General features: G+C 38.7%; 1 protein-coding gene across 4 annotated transcripts in view; it reads left to right on the forward strand.

The window, feature by feature from the left end:
- CLIC6 (chloride intracellular channel 6) overlaps positions 1 to 19699 on the forward strand; it is a 98312-nt gene that overhangs the window by 69891 nt on the left and 8722 nt on the right. Inside the window, exon 1 of one of the 4 annotated variants that reach the window (XM_058185102.1) lies at positions 8704 to 8789. The exons of the other annotated variants lie outside the window; for them this stretch is intronic. The gene's annotated coding sequence lies outside the window, so the exon portion shown is untranslated. Of the gene's footprint in view, positions 1 to 8703; positions 8790 to 19699 lie in introns of those variants that run through there. 4 annotated transcript variants of the gene reach the window in all.

Consider the following 19699-nt stretch of genomic DNA (forward strand, 5'->3'; position numbering starts at 1 on the left):
TGCGTTGCCAGCGGAAGCCCCTTTTTGTAGACTTTAGTTCAGCATTCAATACCATCATTCCAGACATTCCTCTAACTAAGCTAAACCAGCTACAGGTACCGGAACAGACTTGTAAGTGGATCACAAGCTTCCTAACAAGCAGCAGGTGAAGCTAAGCAAGATCACATCAAATACCTGTACAATTAGCACAGGGGCCCCCCAAAGCTGTGTGCTCTCCCCACTTCTCTCTGTATACCAATGACTGCATCTCCAATGATCCATCTGTTAAGCTACTGAAGTTCGCAGATGACACAACAGTGATTGGTCTCATTCGAGACAATGACGAATCCGCATATAGACGAGAGGTCGAACGACTAGCCTTGTGGTGCAACCAAAACAATCTGGAACTGAACGCACTCAAAACCGTAGAAATGGTGGTAGACTTTAGGAGAAACCCTTCCATACTTCCACCTCTCACAATACTAGACAACACAGTATCAACAGTAGAAACCTTCAAATTTCTAGGTTCTATCATATCGCAAGATCTAAAATGGACAGCTAACATCAAAAACATCATCAAAAAAGCACAACAAAGAATGTTCTTTCTGCGCCAACTCAGTAAGCTCAAACTGCCCAAGGAGCTGCTGATTCAGTTCTACAGAGGAATGATTGAGTCTGTCATTTGCACCTCTATAACTGTCTGGTTCGGTTCTGCAACCCAACAAGAAAAACACAGACTTCAGAGGATAATTAGAACTGCAGAAAAAATAATTGCTACCAACCTGCCTTCCATTGAGCACCTGTATTCTGCAAGAATCAAGAAGAGGGCTGTGAAAATATTTCCAGACCCTCGCATCCTGGACATAAACTGTTTCAACTCCTACCCTCAAAACGACGCTATAGAGCACTGCACACCAGAACAACTAGACACAAGAACAGTTTTTTCCCGAAGGCCATCACTCTGCTAAACAAATAATTCCATCAACACTGTCAAACTATTTACTGAATCTGCACTACTATTAATCTTCTCATAGTTCCCATCACCAATCTCTTTCCATTTATGACTGTATGACTATAACTTGTTGCTGGCAATCCTTATGATTTATATTGATATATTGACCATCAATTGTGTTGTAAATGTTGTACCTTGATGAAGGGATCTTTTCTTTTATGTACACTGAGAGCATATGCACCAAGACAAATTCCTTGTGTGTCCAATCACACTTGGCCAATAAAAATTCTATTCTATTCTATACATAAACTAAAAGAATTCCATTCAAAGGAATAAATGTCATAAACACAGACAATATTCAGAGGCCATGGGGGAAAAAACCCTAATCTTCTAAAATACTCTCTTGTTCAAGTAGGAATCAACATTTTAAGGGTAAAATCTTGAATATTTCAACATTATAATACATCAATTAGAATTTATCAGTAGGTCTGACTATATTTATTTGAGAACAATCAGAAGTATTTTTGTGTAACCCAGGAAAATGAAATGGTAGCACTATCAGTAGGTACTGCTATTGTGAATTGTGTAAGGTTTCATGCTTATCTTGTGTAAATTTAACTTCACGTAGAAACATCAGGGTTGCACTTCTTATTTCTTAGTCTTCTATCCCATTATTTACATTCTCTATTTCTCATGAAAAGAAAAGGAGAGAGAGAAGATAAACTGGATTAAAACAGCTTTAATATATTAAAGGTTAAACTGCCACAAATTTGTTTTCCATTTTTAAACCTAAAATTGATGTATCTTTTAGTTAGACTTAAATGAAAAAAGTGACTTATGACTGTTTTTCACAGTGAAGAACTTTGCAGCATCTTCATAATCATGTGATCAAAATTCAGATGCTTGGCAACTGGTTCATATTTATGGGCTTTGTTGTGTCCCAAGGTCATGTGTTCATCTTTTGTGATCTTCTGACAAGCAAAGTTAATGGAGAAACTGAACAACCAAGTTACTAACTTATCAACTGCAGTGATTCACTTAACAGCTGTGACAAGAAAGGTCACAAAATGGGGCAAAACTCACTCACTTAACAAATGTCTCACTTAACAATAGAAATTTTGGCCTCCATTGTGGTCGTAAATCGAGGACTACCTGAATTCACTTGTTTAGCGTAGACATTAAGCAAACAGGATTGCAGTTTCTTGGTTTTTCTATCTTTCCATTTTTGAATAGTGAATTTATGTTTTCTCTTCTGTAATTGTTCAATACTTTATTAGTTCTCAGAGTTTTTATTCAAATAAATACCAGTATTTACTGCATTTAATATAATGTGCTAGTTCATTCAACATCTAGCCCTGGCGACTTGCATTGTTTAAGATAGCATTGTATGTTCTTATTTACACATTGATCAATCCTGAGGTTTATTTCCACACATCTGTATTATGTGGAATAAAAGACACAAAATACCTACCCTTTTTACAATCCCCACCTTTCCTCCACAACAAATTATTTCATTTATTCATTTATTTCTGCAAATCCCTCATTATGTTTTTTTTATATCTCATTAACCTCATTTCACTTTGAGGTTTAGCTTTTCACATTTTATCCTTATGGTCTTAAACTATGAGTTTGACTTGCTCTTTAGTTATCAGTCCTTGCTTCCTTGTTTCCTTTTTGCTTCTCAGCTTGAAGTTGAATTTCTACATTAGGTCATTTAAAGCTTTATCCTTTTTTCCATCTCATGGGGATCATTTTTGACTCTATTTTCAATATCTCTCTTTTTGGTATCTCCCATTTCCTTTTCATTGAACTATTATACTCTCCATGATTTCAGGCTAGAATACACTGCCAACCTAACCAGTTCTAACATATCTATTTATGAAAATCCTGTGTGGCTTGCTCCATATCTAAATAATGTTTACATCTCAATGCATATAAAGTTAATGAGCAAGTCTGATTTGATTTTTTAAAATATTACATAGCCTGTAAAGCATAATAACCAATTTTTCAACATTTGTTCAGGATTTTTTTTTCTTGGTTTGGTTGGTTTCTCTGTTGCTTCATCATATTGGCAAGTTTGCCTGGTGGCAAAAAGACTAAGCAAATTTTTATTTCTGAACATCCTTCAAGAATTTCTATGAAAATTTTTTTCCTAACATTCTGCCTAAACAAAAGGTGTTTTACCAAGTATACCCTCTGTGTGAATCATTATATACAAGTCAGTGGTGAATAGCTCCAAGGTCTGCTGCTTGTTTGCTTTGCTACTGTTTCGTTACACGTGCGCATGGGCGGTGCGTTCCAAACACACACTTCGTGCACACATGCATGGTGCATGCCAAATATGTGCTTTCCATGCATGCGCACTGCAGGCACTACCGCACAGTGCTGAAAAAGGCTTTCCCCCCTGATACAAGTCCTATAGTAATGGTAATGTTAGAAGAATTGCACTTCAACCTTAACCTTTCCATGCTCTCTTCAATATACCATAAGTATCTTAATCAAACCTGCAAAGACTCCTGTTTAAAATATGGATCATTTTCTATTCTACTTCTAGATCAGGGGTGAAATTTAGCCAGTTCTATTCGGCTCGGGCGAACCAGTAGCAGTGGCTGTGGGAGACCCCACCCACCCATGCAGACATCATGACGTCCCTTTTTTGAAATGATTTCAGCCTCTGCACATGTGCAGAAGGCTTTGTGCATGTGTGGACGATGGCGCGTGCGAGTGAAGTGAGTGCGCGGAGGGCGCAAACACATTTGCAAATCAGTAGGGAAGGTAAATGAATTTCACCCCGTCTTAAATCTATATTTCAAGTATATCACATATTTATATAAAAATTGGGCTTGTTAAGTATTAAATATTTTGTCATTTCCAGAATGAGTTTCCACAATAATGCTATTTTTTTAAAAGAGGGGCTTATTTTGCTTGGTAATATTATAACTTGTTCACATATTATAGGACCAAAATAACCTCTCAGTTTATTGACCTTCCCTGAAAAAAACATGTCTGCATCTATGTCCTACATTCTTTTACTTGTTGCAAAGGTAATTTTTAAACCACTTTCAAACAACACTTTGGCTGACTCTAGCAATTATTTGTAAAGCTAATCTATTGTTTCATGAAAAAACCCCTGAACATTCATAAGCAAATACTGCTAATCTATTTAAGATTGTATATGTCTGCCCTTGAAATTCTGTCTTTCATTGGTAACCTACTTATTAATTGTAGCTTTCATATTTGTAGAAAAAAATGGGTTTTGTTGTTTATATATGAGTTAACTAATTTGAATAATAAATATAAGAATTATAAAAATTTATAAGGATTGTGTATCAACATCATTATGGGACACGGTGGCTCAGTGGCTAAGACGGTGAGCTTGTCTATCGAAAGGTCGGCAGTTCAGCGGTTCGAATCCCTAGTGTTGCGTAACGGGGTGAACTCCCGTTACTTATCCCAGCTTCTGCCAACCTAGCAGTTTGAAAGCAAAAAAAAAATGCAAGTAGAAAAATAGGGACCACCTTTGGTGGGAAGGTAACAGCGTTCTGTGCGCCTTTGGCGTTGAGTCATGCCGGCCACATGACCACGGAGACATCTTTGGACAGACTGGCTCTTTGACTTTGAAATGGAGATGAGCACTGCCCCCTAGACTCGGGAACGACTAGCACATGTACGAGGGGAACCTTTACCTTATCAACATTATTGCAACTACTTGTAAGGCACTCACCTCAACATTAGAACCTTTCAAATTTTCTTTTATATGTTATTTTCTACATTATTCACAGTGGCTCTACTGTAAATGACAGAATGAAAGTCACTTAATTATCCTACAATCTGATTATACTAGCCGCTATGCTAATAAACAAGCAGCAAGGTTATCAATGATTATGATTCAGTGAGAATCCATGTCATGTACTGTAATATTATTCTGCACTTTCAAATAATTCAATGATCCCTTGTTAAATGGGATGTGTGAAGGAATGCTTTTGGGAACGACATTCTGTCTTGCAGCAGCCACATCTGTAGTTAACAATGCACTATATAAAACTTTATTAGCCACAAAAGATTCTGCCATAACAGTGCAATTGTGTGCAATTTTACTCAATATAAATCTTTCTTACTTTGGTGAACTCTGTTTAGAACTGCAGTTTGAAACTGTTAGTCTACCCAAGGTTTCAGTCAGAAATCTTTTTTATCTTTAAAACAAACATGACAACAGAGCTAAGCCAGATTCCTTCTGCACCCAGTGATTTGTTATATAATTAAATCATGGCACATTTCTCTTCTGTGAATATTTCTAGGACTACCCTGAAAGAAATGAATAAAAGAAATTGCCAGTAAATCCCCACATCACTAAATTCAGTCTCCCACTATGTAATTTATGTGCTAAGCAATCATCTGCTTGGCTGGGTTTTAATTTAGTGTTGGAGACTCCAGCTGTTTTGCTTTGTAGTTAAACTCACAGTGGCTCAGTATAATTCTATTTGTTCATTTATTAAATATCTTTTGTACTGCTTTAATATCAGGTGACTTGTAATAACTTAATACACCATAAAATAATAATCATACAATATTAATTATATAGTATTACTATGAATAATTTAATACAATTTAATGTATAAAATATAATGACATTTAATACATACTAACAATGTGAAATAATAATTATAACAATAAAACCAGAGAACTATAAATCATATGAACTTATTGCAAAATTCATTGTACACCCTATGAATTTTACCCACTCACACCTCACTTCCCAAACACTTTGAACGAATCAGGTCTTCAGTACCTAATTCCAGAGCATGGATCTTAAGTCTAAGGAGCTGGCATTCCACAGGGAAGAAGCTGCTATAGAGGACATTCACCTCTTTGTATCTTACGAGGTGTGGAAACACTAAGCAAACAGTCACTATAGGCACAACTTGTCGGTCTAGTTCTCTTTGAATTAGGCAGTATCAGACATAGCCAGATGCCAAACCATGTAGGACTTCAAAGGTACATTAGTATCAGCACTTTGAATTGCACCTGGAACAAACCAACATGCTGCTCTAACAGAATTGGTGCTATATGACAATAGTGAATTGCCTCAGTTTAGATTGGGCACCACATTTGTCATCAATTACAGCTTCCAAATGTCTTCAAGTACAGCCCCATTTAGGGCATATTATATAGCAGTCCACCTGTGAAGTGATGGTGGTGTTATGCTAAGGCACTTAGCCAATAAATATGAACCTGCAGAGGAAACCATTTCTGACAAACTGAAATGGATGGATCTGCATTACCGATGAAGCCATTCTAACTTTATCCTAAGCCAATCCTATCTATACATCACAGGCAGTTCAAGAAATCCAGATGAAAAAATGGAAGTTTTATACATATATATTTCCTGTACAGAGGTTCTAAGTTTAGAGTGTAAAGTTTCATTCCATTTTATTGCCACTGCTTTTAGGAATGAGTAGCAGTGATATCATCAGAGACAGAGGCATTTTTTCTCTTTTGATTGGGACTTTTTTTAAAAAAAGTGATGTATTAAGACTACTGAAAACTTAACATTCATATTCCATCATACTACTTTTCTTTTTAAAAAAAACACCAAATCATTCCCCATCCCTGCCAATAGTTTCCACTTTAAAAGTTTGTAAATAGCAATCTATATGCTGTAAATAAGTTTTTATTTACAATCACAACAATACAAGAGTAACCAATAGATTTAAACAATGTTAACCGCTTCAATCTTGATTGCAGAAAATATGAGTTATTAATAACAGAGTTATTAATACTTGGAACACACTACCTGACTCTCTGGTCTCTTCTCAAAATCTCCAAAGCTTTAACCAAAAACTGTCTACTATTGATCTCACTCCATTCCTAAGAGGACTATAAGGGGCGTGCATAAGAGCACAAAAGTGCCTACTGTTCCTGTCCTATTGTTTCCTTTCATTATACCCAATTAATATAGTTATTACATACTCATGCTTATATATATGCTTATATATTATATAGTTATTTTCATGCTTATGCTTATGTATACTGTTGCGACTAAATAAATAAACAAACAAACAAACAAATAAATAAATAAATGTGCGTTGAGTCCCATGTATTTATGACACATCAGAAAACATCTCTTCTAACGTGCATTCAGTATCTATGTAGATGAAGACACGCAGACCTGAATCCAGAGAGGGACAGGGCAATCCAAATCTCTTCAAGTAGATTTCATACCAGTTTCCCCTCCCCCAAAACCATTTTCTAAAGAGGATATGGTGATTGTCTCTACCTCTATAGTTACAGGCTTGTTAGTATTTTCAAAACAAGATAAGGAACGCAAAATCAGGTAGAACCCTAAAGAATACTTGGAAAAAAAGTGCAGCCTTAGGTAGGAAGTTTGGGGATAAAGGTTTGGCCCCCTCTTTGCTCCTTTCCCTTTTTTAGGCTTTTCTCCCTCAGCGCCCTGGAAAGGCGAAGGTGAGGACGGCAGCTTCACCGGTTGCTTTTGAGCATGCGCGCACCCCTCGGGCAGGCTACCTAGTGGAGAGTAAAGAATGTGACCCTTGGGGCTGGGCAAGTCTTAGTCTTAATCCCCACACAGAGCGCGGGGAGGACAGAGTCGCCATTGCGAGAGGGCGAGCCGGCCAAGAGCTCGGCGCTCTTAGCAGCGAGGAGGCAAACCTGCCACCTGCAATTGGTCCGTCTTTTTCCTGAGGAGGTCAGCATGGCAGAGGCGCGAGAGTCGCTCGAACCGCCGGCTCCGGCCGAAAATAAAGAAGAAGCGTTAAAGGGAGGTGTGGGCGAAAATGGAACGCCGGTGGGCTCAGACGAAGACGAGGAGGCGAAGGAGCGCCCCGCCTGCACCGCCGAGGAGGGCGACCCTCTGAAAGAAGCATCTGAAGAAACAGCCCGGGAGGAAGAAGGTGGGAACCACGAGACGAGTTCTCCGAGCCAGAGCAGCGGAGAGGCGACCCCAAAGACCGAGGACGAGGATCAGGCGAGTTTAGCGGGGCCACCTGCAGAACAAGTTGAACCAGCAGGCAGTCCGAGCGCAGAAGAAACAACTAGCGCGGAAAGCCCTGAGGAAGAATCTGAGGGCGATACCTGGGCAGACGCTCCTGTCCCCGAGGAGCCTCCGCAACCGATAGGAGAGTCGGCCAAGGGCCGAAGGGCAAGCCCGACCGAGGCAGAAGACGCCTCCGAAGGAGAGGAGCCCGCGGAGGAAAGGAACACAGCTGAGCAAATCCCAGGATTGGAAGAGCGCGCTGAGGATGAGAGAGAAGAAGAAGACGCGGCCGAAAAAGGCTCCGAAAAAGAATCTCCTGAAGTTGCCGAAGAAGAAGGAGGACAAGAAGAAGGCGAGGCGGATAGTAATATCCAGCTGGAGGAGCAGTGGCGGACCGGAGAGGAGACTCTGCGGGGAGACAGCCCTCCTAGCGAGAGCCCCGTTGAAGAAACTCTGGCGGCAGAGGAGGATCTCGCGGTGGAAGCGGCAGAAGTAAACCAGAAAAGCCCACCAGCGCCAGATGCCAGTATAGAGGAAGCTGGCGCCCAGGATAATCCTGAGGCGAGTGCGGAGGAAGAGGAGGGGGAGGAGGAGGAGGAGGAGCAGCAGCAGCAGCAGCAGCAGCCCGCCGATTCTGGAGCGGTGGGATCTCCGGGAGAGGCCGATGAACTCAGCAGCCACATACAGCAGGGTGAGCCTGTTGACGGATCCGCCGAAGGGGCTGAAGAAGTAGATGCTCTGGGGCTGAATGGCCTTCAAGGAAGAGAAGAAGAAGAAGAAGCGACTGTAGAAGGAAAGCAGACCGTCCCCCACGATGCGACTGAGCAAGAGAAACAGGAACATGACATTTCTCTCTTTGTAAAAGTAAGGATACTACGTAATAATTGGGGTCCTTAGCCATCGCAGAATATTGCTCTCGGAACGGCAGCTTCTGGCATCAGGAATAATAAAAATGGTGATATTGTAGATTGGCTGCTTTTTAATTAAATTAATTGAATAAGCTACAACTTTGGGCCAGTTAAGTAACTAGACTTTGGTATCAGGGACCTTCTCTTTAGTTAGCATTTTTTTCCTTTAAACTGCACTATGTTTACTTGTCTATAACTTATTCTTTTGAGTAGAATCCTGTGTGCGTGGATGGAAGTTATATATTGATGGCTTCAATGCTTTAGAGATCACACCTAAAGTTTTGACAGGATCTAGTTTAGAATCTCCACAGCATAATCAATTTATCATTTAGTGAATTAAATATAAAGGTTTGAAATAGGCAAGAAACTAAATATTCTGTATTTATTTGTATTCTGCTGAACTTGCCAGTAAGATTGTGAGAGTTTTCATTGTTGGTTTGAACTTGGGGGTGAAGACTTGGGACCAAATTCTACTGCTTAGCTTCAGGGAGATCTATGGTTGATAACAGTTTTTAGTTAATTATTGATAACAGTATTGTTTTTCTAGAGTGTCAATAATTATCATCATGAATCCAAAAGAATACTTTTAGAAATAAGCTGAGTGGAAAGCATCCTCAGAAGTGTACATCAAAATGTTCATTAGAAACAATAGAAAACTTAGGAAATTCTTTTAACAGACATGTTATCTGTTTATCCTGTGGGGGACATGGTGTAAACATGGGGTGTTTATCTTTGTATCATGTCTCTAAATCTAGTATCTTCAAGATGTATTCAGAGTAAAATTCCAATATTGCCAGCCAGCATTAGGTATGGAGAAGATTCTAGAAGACTACAATGCAAAGCTATCCTTTTTTCTTCAACTTGATAGTTTGGGACATAAATCCATGATAGTATGAAAAACTTACTTATTATTGCATGGAGTATGCAGTCTATTAAATAGCAGAAAAAGTAGTGAAAAAGATAGCAAAAGAAGAAGGGGAAGGCAGAGAATGAAGTAGCTGGACAGAGAGTCACTGAAGAGGTCTGCATGAGCTTAAATGGTCTCCGGGGATGGTAGAGGACAGGAAGGCCTGGAGGAAAAAATAGAAAAATAGAACAGAATTTATTGGCCAAGTGTGATTGGACACACAAGGAATTTGTTTTGGTGCATATGCTCTCAGTGTACATAAAAGAAAAAGAAAGAAAAAAGTGTCCATGGGGTCGCGATGGTTTGGACATGACTTACCAACTAACAAGACAAGTGGAAAATATGAGAAGCTTTAACCCAAATATTGGCAGATATATGTTGTTGAGGTTATAGTTTACAATTGTGTACATGATTCAAATGGGTGAAAAAATATGCATTTCATGAATTTAATGTGAATATTATTAGAATTTTTTTAAAAATCTAGAGAAATAATGAGAATATTATTTACACTCAATCCATACTACTGTACTAAGATATAAGAAATAACAGTGACCAAATTTTTCAATGATTTTCATATTCAACTTTTATTTTAATATAGCTACTGTACTGGTAGTCCTCAATTTATGACCACAATTGAGCCCAAAATTTACGTTAAGCAGTGGTGAAATCTGAACCAGTTTGTCACCAGTTTCCTGGCCGCGCATGCGCCTTGCATGTCAAATGCGTGCTGCGCACACGCATGCACAGCACGTGGCAAAAGCATGCTGCATGCACACCTGCGCAGCGCACACCAAAAGCATGCTACGCATGCATACACAGCACCCGCCAAAAATATGCTTCACGTGGAGAAAGAAGACTTCCCTAGGTAAGTAGAGCAGCGAGAAGGGGGAACAGCTGTGCCACGCGATTTAGCTTTGCTAGAAAGCAGGATTTCCTGCTTTCTAGCTAATTGTTTTGTCTGCGCCCCCCAAACCGGCCCTGCTGCCAGAAAGTGACTTGGACAGTGAGGGGGAAGGGCCGTCAGGACTTACCTTGGGAGCACCAGCTTCCCTGGCTCAGCTCCAGGAGCCAGAAGCAGGCCAGGTGAAAGAGATAACGAGGCCTCCATCCCCTGACTCTTCCCCCCCCCCACCGCCATGCCTGCAGACCCAGCTGACAGCAATCAGGCATGGTTGAATCCTAGGTTTCGTAGGCAGGAGAGGGGGGAACAAAAGAAGCAAGGGTGGGGCAGGCCTAGGAAGTGCTGAGTCATGGATCCATACCCCACAGGATATAAAAGGCAGCGAGAGCTGGTGTGTCTCTTTGTAACAGGCAAATCCACTGATTGACTAGAGCTGAAGTTTGTGACTCACCAGCGTCGTGGAAAATAACGGCTCTTGGCAGATGCTGGCTGTTTTGCTGCCAGAGCTGATAGTGCCGGCTAATTAAGCCATCATTCGGACGGAGGCGGAGGAGGGCAGAACACTAATATAAGCCATGCGGCACAGCTGATTGTTGGAAATACCGGTTCAGATGAACCGGTAGCTTTTTTAAACTACCGGTTCTCTTGAACCTATAGTTTTTATCACTACCAGTTCACTGGAACTGGGGTGAACCCCTGTTATTAAGTGAGAATTTGTTAAGTGAGTTTTGTCCCATTTTATGACATTTTTTGCCACAGTTGTTAACTGAATCAGTGCAGCTGATAAGATAGTAATCTGGTTGATGTGAATATGGCTTCCCCATTGACTTTGCTTGTCAGAAGGAAGAGATCACATGACCCTGGGATGCTGCAACAGTCCTAAATATGAGTCAGTTGCCAAACATCTGAATTTTGATCGCATGTTTATGGGGATGCTGCAAAGGTTGTAACTGAAAAACAGCAATAAGTCACTTTTTTCAGTACTGTTGTAACTTTGAATGGTCACTAAATGGACTGTTCTAAGCGGAGGACTACCTGTATTCTCTGGACAGGCAATCCTCACAACCACATTTATGACTGCAATTTCTATCCTAAGTCAATGGAGTCATAAAGCGAGTTTTCACCTGACAGGACCCATATTTATGGCCATTTTTACCATAGTCATTAAGTGAATCATGAAGCTGTTAAGTGAATCATGCGGTTGTTAAGTGAATCCAGTTTCCTCAATTGACCTTGGTTGGAAACTGGCCGGAAACATAGCAAATTTCGATTGTATGATTGCCAAATGTTGCAACCATTGTATAAATGTGAGCTGGTTGCCTAAATGCCTGAATTGTGATCATGTGACTGTAGGGCTGGGGTGATGGTTGTGACTTCAAGGATGGATCATCACCTTTTCTTTAGCTTCAAACCATCATTAAATGAACACCTGTTTTGAGGCATGGGGGTTGCTGACTTGATAGGCTTCCTCAAGGCCATAAAGTCCTGGATTTTGCCCTGGGCACTGGACCAGGGTGCTAATGGAGCTTTGATGTGGGTGCAGGTTTAGGGGCCTTAATTGCTATTTCTTTTATGCTATTTTAAAATGTTATGGATTATGGTTGTTGCTGTTACCTGTCCGCTGCCCAGCGTGCCTTGTTGGACAAATTACTATATATGTTAAATAAATAAATAAATACATGCAATAATTCAGAAAAAAATATTTGGACCACATGCAAACAGGGCACCTGTCGGTTCTTCAATAAAGTATTCTAATTTTTTTCAAGCTGCTGATAAAGGTACTGCTGTTTTAAAAGTTTCATTAACTTTAATGAGTTGGTTTCTTAAAACATTAGTGTCTTTCTCTTTGCTCATTGGAAACATGAAAAAAAGCAGTTTAACGAACAGTAGGCAGCTGTTGCACATTCATGCAGCCAGAAACATTTGTTTCTGAAGTATTTTCTCAAAGACAGCACAGCTGTGAGAACTAATAGTTCAGTTAAAAGGCATGAATTGCCTTGCTTCAAGTAAAGAAATAATTAAAGGCTTGTAACTGGCACAGCAGGAGTAGGAAAATGCTACACTGTTAATAGGAATAGCACTTAGACTTACATACTGCTTCCCAGTGCTTTACAGCCCTTTCTAAGCAGTTTTACAAAGTCAGCACGCTATGTACTAAGTATTTATAATAATACAAACTCAGTAAGTTAAAGATAGGGTCTTTGTCATTGTCTGACTACTAATAATGATAAAGTGGGCATGGCACACTGACTATAAAAGTGCTGGTTCTGGAATTTCAAAGTTTTCAAAAAACTTTCCTGTTATTTTGCAATGGTAGAATCAATTTCCTACTGACAAAAATTCAGATCCAGATGTTCTCTTAAAGTAAATCATATGCTTGATGGCTTTTAGGTACATATATGGTTGTAATTTCTCAGAAAGGATATGGATTAGCAGTTTCCACAGGCACCCCATAAAACATATATTTTTAAGTTATGGTTCTGGAAAACTTCAACCTGCCCAATCTGAGGTGGTTTGGGATTTCGTAGCCAGCATGGCCATGACCAAGTTTATTGATCACCTGATTCACAAAAAGGTCACACACTAGATTTGGTTTTTGTGGCAAGGCAATAATAAAGTGATCTGAAGTTGGGGGATGTTGCCACCAGTTCCTTGTCATGGACAGACCACTCAAAGTTCTCTGTGGCTGCTTGTGGTGCAGGGAGGAAGGACCTATTCAACTGGTCCACTGGTTTCAGAAGATGCTTAGGACTGCTCAGCTAATTGAGGCCTTAGTTACTGTTTGGAATAAGAGAGTGATGGTTGCTTGGATCCATCTGGACTCTCAATGTGAGTTATCCTGTAGGTTCCAAGGATTTTATAGGAATTTCAAAACTTAAATGGAAGAAAAGATATCTACAGCACTGTTGAAAGAAAATAAAGAAGAAATCTAACTGATCGCAGGTAAGGAAGGATCTTTCTTAAGAGTTTCTTTGGGGTGATAAATATTGTAAAATATACTTATTTTTCCGCTGATTGCATTTGTAGTTAACCTGCCATCAGTTCTGTCTACAGTTGCTTGAGCCCTCTTCGATAACTTCAAAAACTTCGAAAACTTTAGGAAGTCACTTTATAGACTACTTTAGGCATTTATTGTATAAAATCACTCAGACCTGCTTAGAGCTATATTATGGTTGTGTAGATCTTATGGAACATCTACATGAAGCTATTAGATAAGGTCATTTATCAGCAAGGGGTTAATTACCATTGGTACACTGATGATAGCTGAACATCTGCCTCTGGCCACATGTGATACTATCAAGAAAACTTCCAGTGCCTGGAGGCTATGGGGGCTGGATATAACTGAACCAATGGACATCCTAAGTCTAGATGTTAAACCTGTTGATTTTATGTTTAATATTTTGCAAATATTAAGCCTGTATTAGAAAATGCAAAAATTCCAACAAAAAATGTGGGGCTTCGTAATGCAGCTTAGGGAAAGCTGGAATTATAAATTCCTTTCATAACCCTCATGTGATTGTGGCATTTTAAGCTCTTTGGGCTGCTTCCTATAGCATTATTTGTTTCATTGTTTGTTAGTTAAAATAGAGTATTTTCTCAATTTACATTAGGCCTAACATACCTGGTCATTTATTTAATTATCTGTTGACATTTTTGAAAATTATACTTGTAAATTGTTAAAAGTTATTTGTTAGATATTGGAAATTGACATTTTAAATACTTACAGATTTATTTAGAACTTACATTGAATTCACACTAAGTTAGAAGTTCCATTGGAGAGACCCAGTTGTGTTGTAGTAGTTTAGGCACTGGGCTAGAAACTGAGAGACTGTGAGTTCTAGTCCTGCCTTAGGCACAAAGCCAGATGGGTGACCTTGGGCCAGTCATTCTCTTGCTAAGCCCTAGAAAAGAGATAATGGCAAACCACTTCCGAAATAGTTTGCCAAAAAAAACTCTAGGGACTTGTCCAGGCAGTCACCAGGATTCAATAATGACTCAAAGGCACCCTCTCCCCCAAAAAAGTTTCATTGAAGTCAATAGAGTTTTCATATGATTTGATAGAAAGTACCTTTCCCCATTTATTTACATGTTACAACTATCATCTTGAGATTGGTTGGCTTATACAATACAGTATGCTTAACCATATGACTTAAAACTTAACAGCTGTGTTCATGGAGGATGATCTTAGGAAATGCATCCTAGGGAAATTGTTTTAGCTTTGTTGTATCTGAAGACTTGATTCTTAATTACCAATTTGCTGTGTTAAAATAATCCTTGTTTTGTGACATTACTAAGTTGTGTTGTATTATGGTGCATTAAAAAAATCCATGTGAACATATTTAATTGAAAGATTTAGGTGGAAAATGATGGATTTTATACAAGTTTGGCTTAGGTGGTTTGAAAGTATTTCATTGACTTCTAAAAATTAAAATGCTTCTGGTTTTGAGTTAGTACATAGTTTTATAATAAGATTTGCAAATTTTCAGATGGTGGGCATTAATTTGTTTTTAAAAGTGATAGCCATGACCTGAGCATTGACATCATGTAAGATTTTCAACATTTTTGGTTTTTTTAAATAGTGTTATTTAATTATGAAGTTCTAGAATACCAAAGAGAGGTATTATAGATGCCATGGCAGCCACAGGTGCTATGATGCTTATTACTATTTTGTAAAAGTTGAAAGACTCCAAAGATTCCACTGCCTTGAAATTCTGTCCTATTTGCCTTGACAGAATGTCTCCCCATTGGGATTGTCCTGACCTACTCACTCCAGCAGAAGAGGCCTACTTTGGATCTTATCTGCCAAAGAATTTCAGCTGGTGGGATCCAAGAGAAGTGCCTTTTCTGCTGTGGCCCTGCCCTTTGGAATATTCTCCCTCCAGAGATGTCTTCTGGAAGGACCTTAAGAACCTGGCTCTGCTGACTGGCTTGGGGCCCTAATAGGGGTGCTCTGTGCTGGAGTTGACTGAGGGAGTAATGAGAAGATCCCCACTCCCATGTCTCCTATTCTCTTGGTTTTTATCTTTATTTAATCTTACTTAATTTTTAACTTTTTATGTTATATTTTTATCATTCTATATGCTTCCCTAAATCACTATCATACAACAGTGAGATGGGTGGCATATAAATTAAACAAACAAACAAATAAATAGAAACAAGTATTTGGAAGAAATTTGGTTCTTCTTTGTATCTACCCTGGAAAAAATTATTTCCCATTATTTAATCTTGTGACAGAGAAATAGTATCAAGGTCACATGAAGTATTAATACTGCTGTATACTGCCTTGGTAGGACCACACTTGGAATACTGTTCCAGCACTGGTCATCATGTTATAAAAAGATGTTGAGATTCTAGAAAGAGTGGAAAGAAAAGCAACAAAGATTATTAGGGGTCTGGAGACTAAACCGTCTGATGAACAGTTGTAGGAACTGGGTATGTCTAGTTTAACGAAAAGAAGGACTAGAGGTGACGTGAAAACAGTCTTCCAATATTTGAGGAGCTGCCACAGAGAAGAGGAGGTCAACCTATCAAAGGTTATCAAACTTATCAAAGAGAGATCCAGACTAGATTAAGGAGTGAACAATTAATCACTAGGACAGCTTGCCTTCAGAAGTTGTGAATGTTCCATCACTGGAGGTTTTAAGAAGATTGGACAGTCTGAAACAGTATAGAGTCTTTTGCTTGGGCAGAGGGTTGGACAAGAAGACCTTCAAGGTCCCTTCCAACTTTGTTATTCTGTATTTTGTAGTTCTTCTAGATTTCCCCTCAGATATATTATCAAACTACAGCAGTCTTCCTGAACTTGATACCAGACAAAATTGTTGGGTATTACTTTTACAGATTCGAAACTACATCTGGCAGGTATCATCTTAAGAATCACTCAGTATTTACAGTATGCAACAGACTTCTGCTGCTGCCCCTCTTCTCTGAGAAGTAAAAGTAAAGATTTACTTTTATGTTGGGGAAAGAATTACCTTCCCCCAACCCCAAATGTATGTAGAAATTTAAGAAGTTCCTAGTTCAATAGTAGGAAATGCCAACGAAGAAAATGTTCAGAATCACTGGAAATTATAACGAACTCTTATAACGAACGCAAATGGGTTTATTTATTTGCAGCCAATAAATATTTGGAGCCATGGTACACTGGCATCTTGTTATCTGAAAGGATCACATAGCTTTTGTTCTGTACAGCCTAGTTATTTTAAACTCTGTTATAGAAATAACATATGAAGGTTATCTGATTGTGTTGATAGTAAAAACCCATGATGTAGTAAAGAACAATATGAATTTTCATTTCTGCTATGTTTATACCTGTACTAATGAAAGGTGAAAATGCTTTCTGCCAAGAGATTACTAAATCAATACCTCTGCTGCTGATAAGCTAGTTATACTTATGCCCTTGTACTGGGAATAAGAGTCCTGGGAAACAAATGCTTTTCCCATCAGATTTTAGGCTATCAGATCTGGGCTGTCAAGTCCAGATGACCGCAGAGAGCAGAAGGCAGCAGAGAGATACCGAAAATTCTTTGTTGCCTTCTAGTGATTCTCTAGATTTTTTGCAGCAGAAATCTATGTGAAACTTCATATCTCATTGTATAAATATTTTTTTAAAAAATCATGGGTAAAATACTCTGTTAGATTTCTAAAATGTAGTAGGCTTAATTATTTTTGTGGATATGGAAGTTTTTCTCTTCACTTTTTTCTATTGAGTAACCATGGAACCAGTGGTGGGTTGCCCCCGGTCGGACCAGTTCTTGCGAACCGGTAGTAAAACTGGGGGGAGCCTCTGCCCACTGACCCCGACGTCATCAGGAAGCTTGTGCGCATGCGCAGAAGCAAGCACGCACACAATCCCGCTGCAAACTGGTAGTAAAGGTAAGTAGAACCCACCCCTGCATGGAACAACCTTCTCTAGTCTGATGCATTCTAAGTGTAGTATATGTTATATCTTAATCAGTTCTGCTCTATGATTACCTGTTATTATGTACTTATGCTTTATTTAGTATGTTTATACTGTCCTGTAATTCTGCTGTCAATTTAGAAATGTAACAAAACCATTCCTTTACATTTAATCTACAGTAAATATTATTCTTCTGTGTGCTAAGTAATTTTTTTGTTGTACATGAATAATTTGGTTGTCCTTTTAGATTGGATTGCAGTTATAGTTGTATGTAATTTCTAAATTAAACTTATTTTTATAATATGTAAGTGAATGATTGAGAAATATTGCTGCTAATCACACAGTCATCCAGTATTTGTATCTGTTATTTCTTCTTAAGAGACGAACTGTAGGCTGTACAATATTGATGCAGGGGAGTAATTAATCTGATCTATGTGTTCAGGATGTGATCCTCCAGGGAAAATGAAAGCATGAAATTCAGTTGGGAATAACATAAATGAAGTAGATTGTTGTCAATAAAGGCAGGAAGGGTTGATTGCCTAATATCTTTTAGCCAATGCATCTTTTTGTTGTGCAGCATTGAAAACATTTGTAGCTATCAAACTCTGAAGGATATATTCCTACTTCTTTAGCTTACTTCTGTGGAATATATATATATATATGTATGTATGTATGTATGTATGTATGTATGTATGTATGTATGTATGTATGTATATGTATATATATTGTGATTTGGGGAGAGTCAGTTCTGACTCCAAATTTGAGGAAAAGGAAGCAAAGCTGGATCCACCAGTATCTATACACAACTGTTCCTTTGTAGGGTGCTGCAAGGGAGCTATTCTGGTACACTATCCGGGTGTATCTTTATTAGTCTGTTAGCTCAGAATCTGAAATAAAGATGTTATATCTCTCAGATCCACTGGTCCGCAGTGTTCTTTCCATATACTGCTTAAAGCACTATTAATGACAGAAATAGAATGTGAGATCATACTGATATTTGCTTAAGGCAAATCTTTTTTTTTGCCTCAGAGGATTTAAACAGAATTTCTGTAGGATTTTTCATTTGACAGCACTTTTCAGTGTTATACTGCAATATATAGTCTTTGTACCTTAAAAGACAGGCATTTAGCATGGCATTGATGATATCAGAAAAGCTAAAAGTCATGGTGAGTTGAAGTTGGCAAAAAGTGCTGAGAACTACAGATAGATTTCTTCAAATATATATTTTTTAAAAAGAATCGGCAAGCCAGCTACTTGAGAACCAGTTTGGTGAAGTAATTAAGGCACCAGGCTAGAAACTGGAAGGTGGTGCGTTCTAATCACACAAAAGTAGTTCAGTGACTGGGCCAGTCACTTTCTCTCAGCCCTAGAAAGCAGGCAATGGCAAACCATTTCCAAAATCTTGCCAAGAAAACTGCAGGGACTTATCCTTACAGTTGCCAGGATTCATAAACTAATTTGAAGACACACACACACACACACACACACACACACACACACACACACGTAAAGTATTTCTGAACTTCATTCATCTTTCATCATTACAACGCCAACTATGTTTTCTGTTTCTATGGATATACAACAAGATTATGTCCCAAAGATATTAAAAAAGAAATGACAGCTCTGAAAGAGACTGCTTTAGAAGATCTACAGAATAAAGACTTGAAACAAACCTTATCTGATGGAGAAAATACAAATGATAAACCAAGAGAATGATCTGGAGAGTGACTTCTTACTGGCTTGTTAAAGCCCCAAACATGGGAAGTCATTTTTGGGGGGACATTGTAATCTAGATTCCTCTGAGCAAATGATTGGATTAGATGCCTACATGACCCCTCCTATATCCTCCCAGCAGAGGGGTGTTAGAACAAGTTATGCTTGTAACCTTTTACTGATTTCCTTTCATTATTTTCAATTCCTTTCTCAATATTTAAATTTTGGTGAAATTCATAATATATAACCAAGATAAGTAAAAACTTTAAAACTCCAGCTCACAAGCAAAGACTACCTGCTTTTCATGTTTAATTTCATTTCGTTCTAGAGCAGAGGTTAGGATTATCAGTCTTGGATTGTTTCCCCATTTTTGTCTCATTGCTGTTGGTTTCAACTCCCCACTTCCCATATTATTAAGGGTATTTATTTACAGTTCATTACGGA

The sequence above is a fragment of the Ahaetulla prasina genome, chromosome 5 (assembly GCF_028640845.1).
Source record: "Ahaetulla prasina isolate Xishuangbanna chromosome 5, ASM2864084v1, whole genome shotgun sequence".
In the NCBI taxonomy this organism is placed as follows: domain Eukaryota; kingdom Metazoa; phylum Chordata; class Lepidosauria; order Squamata; family Colubridae; genus Ahaetulla; species Ahaetulla prasina.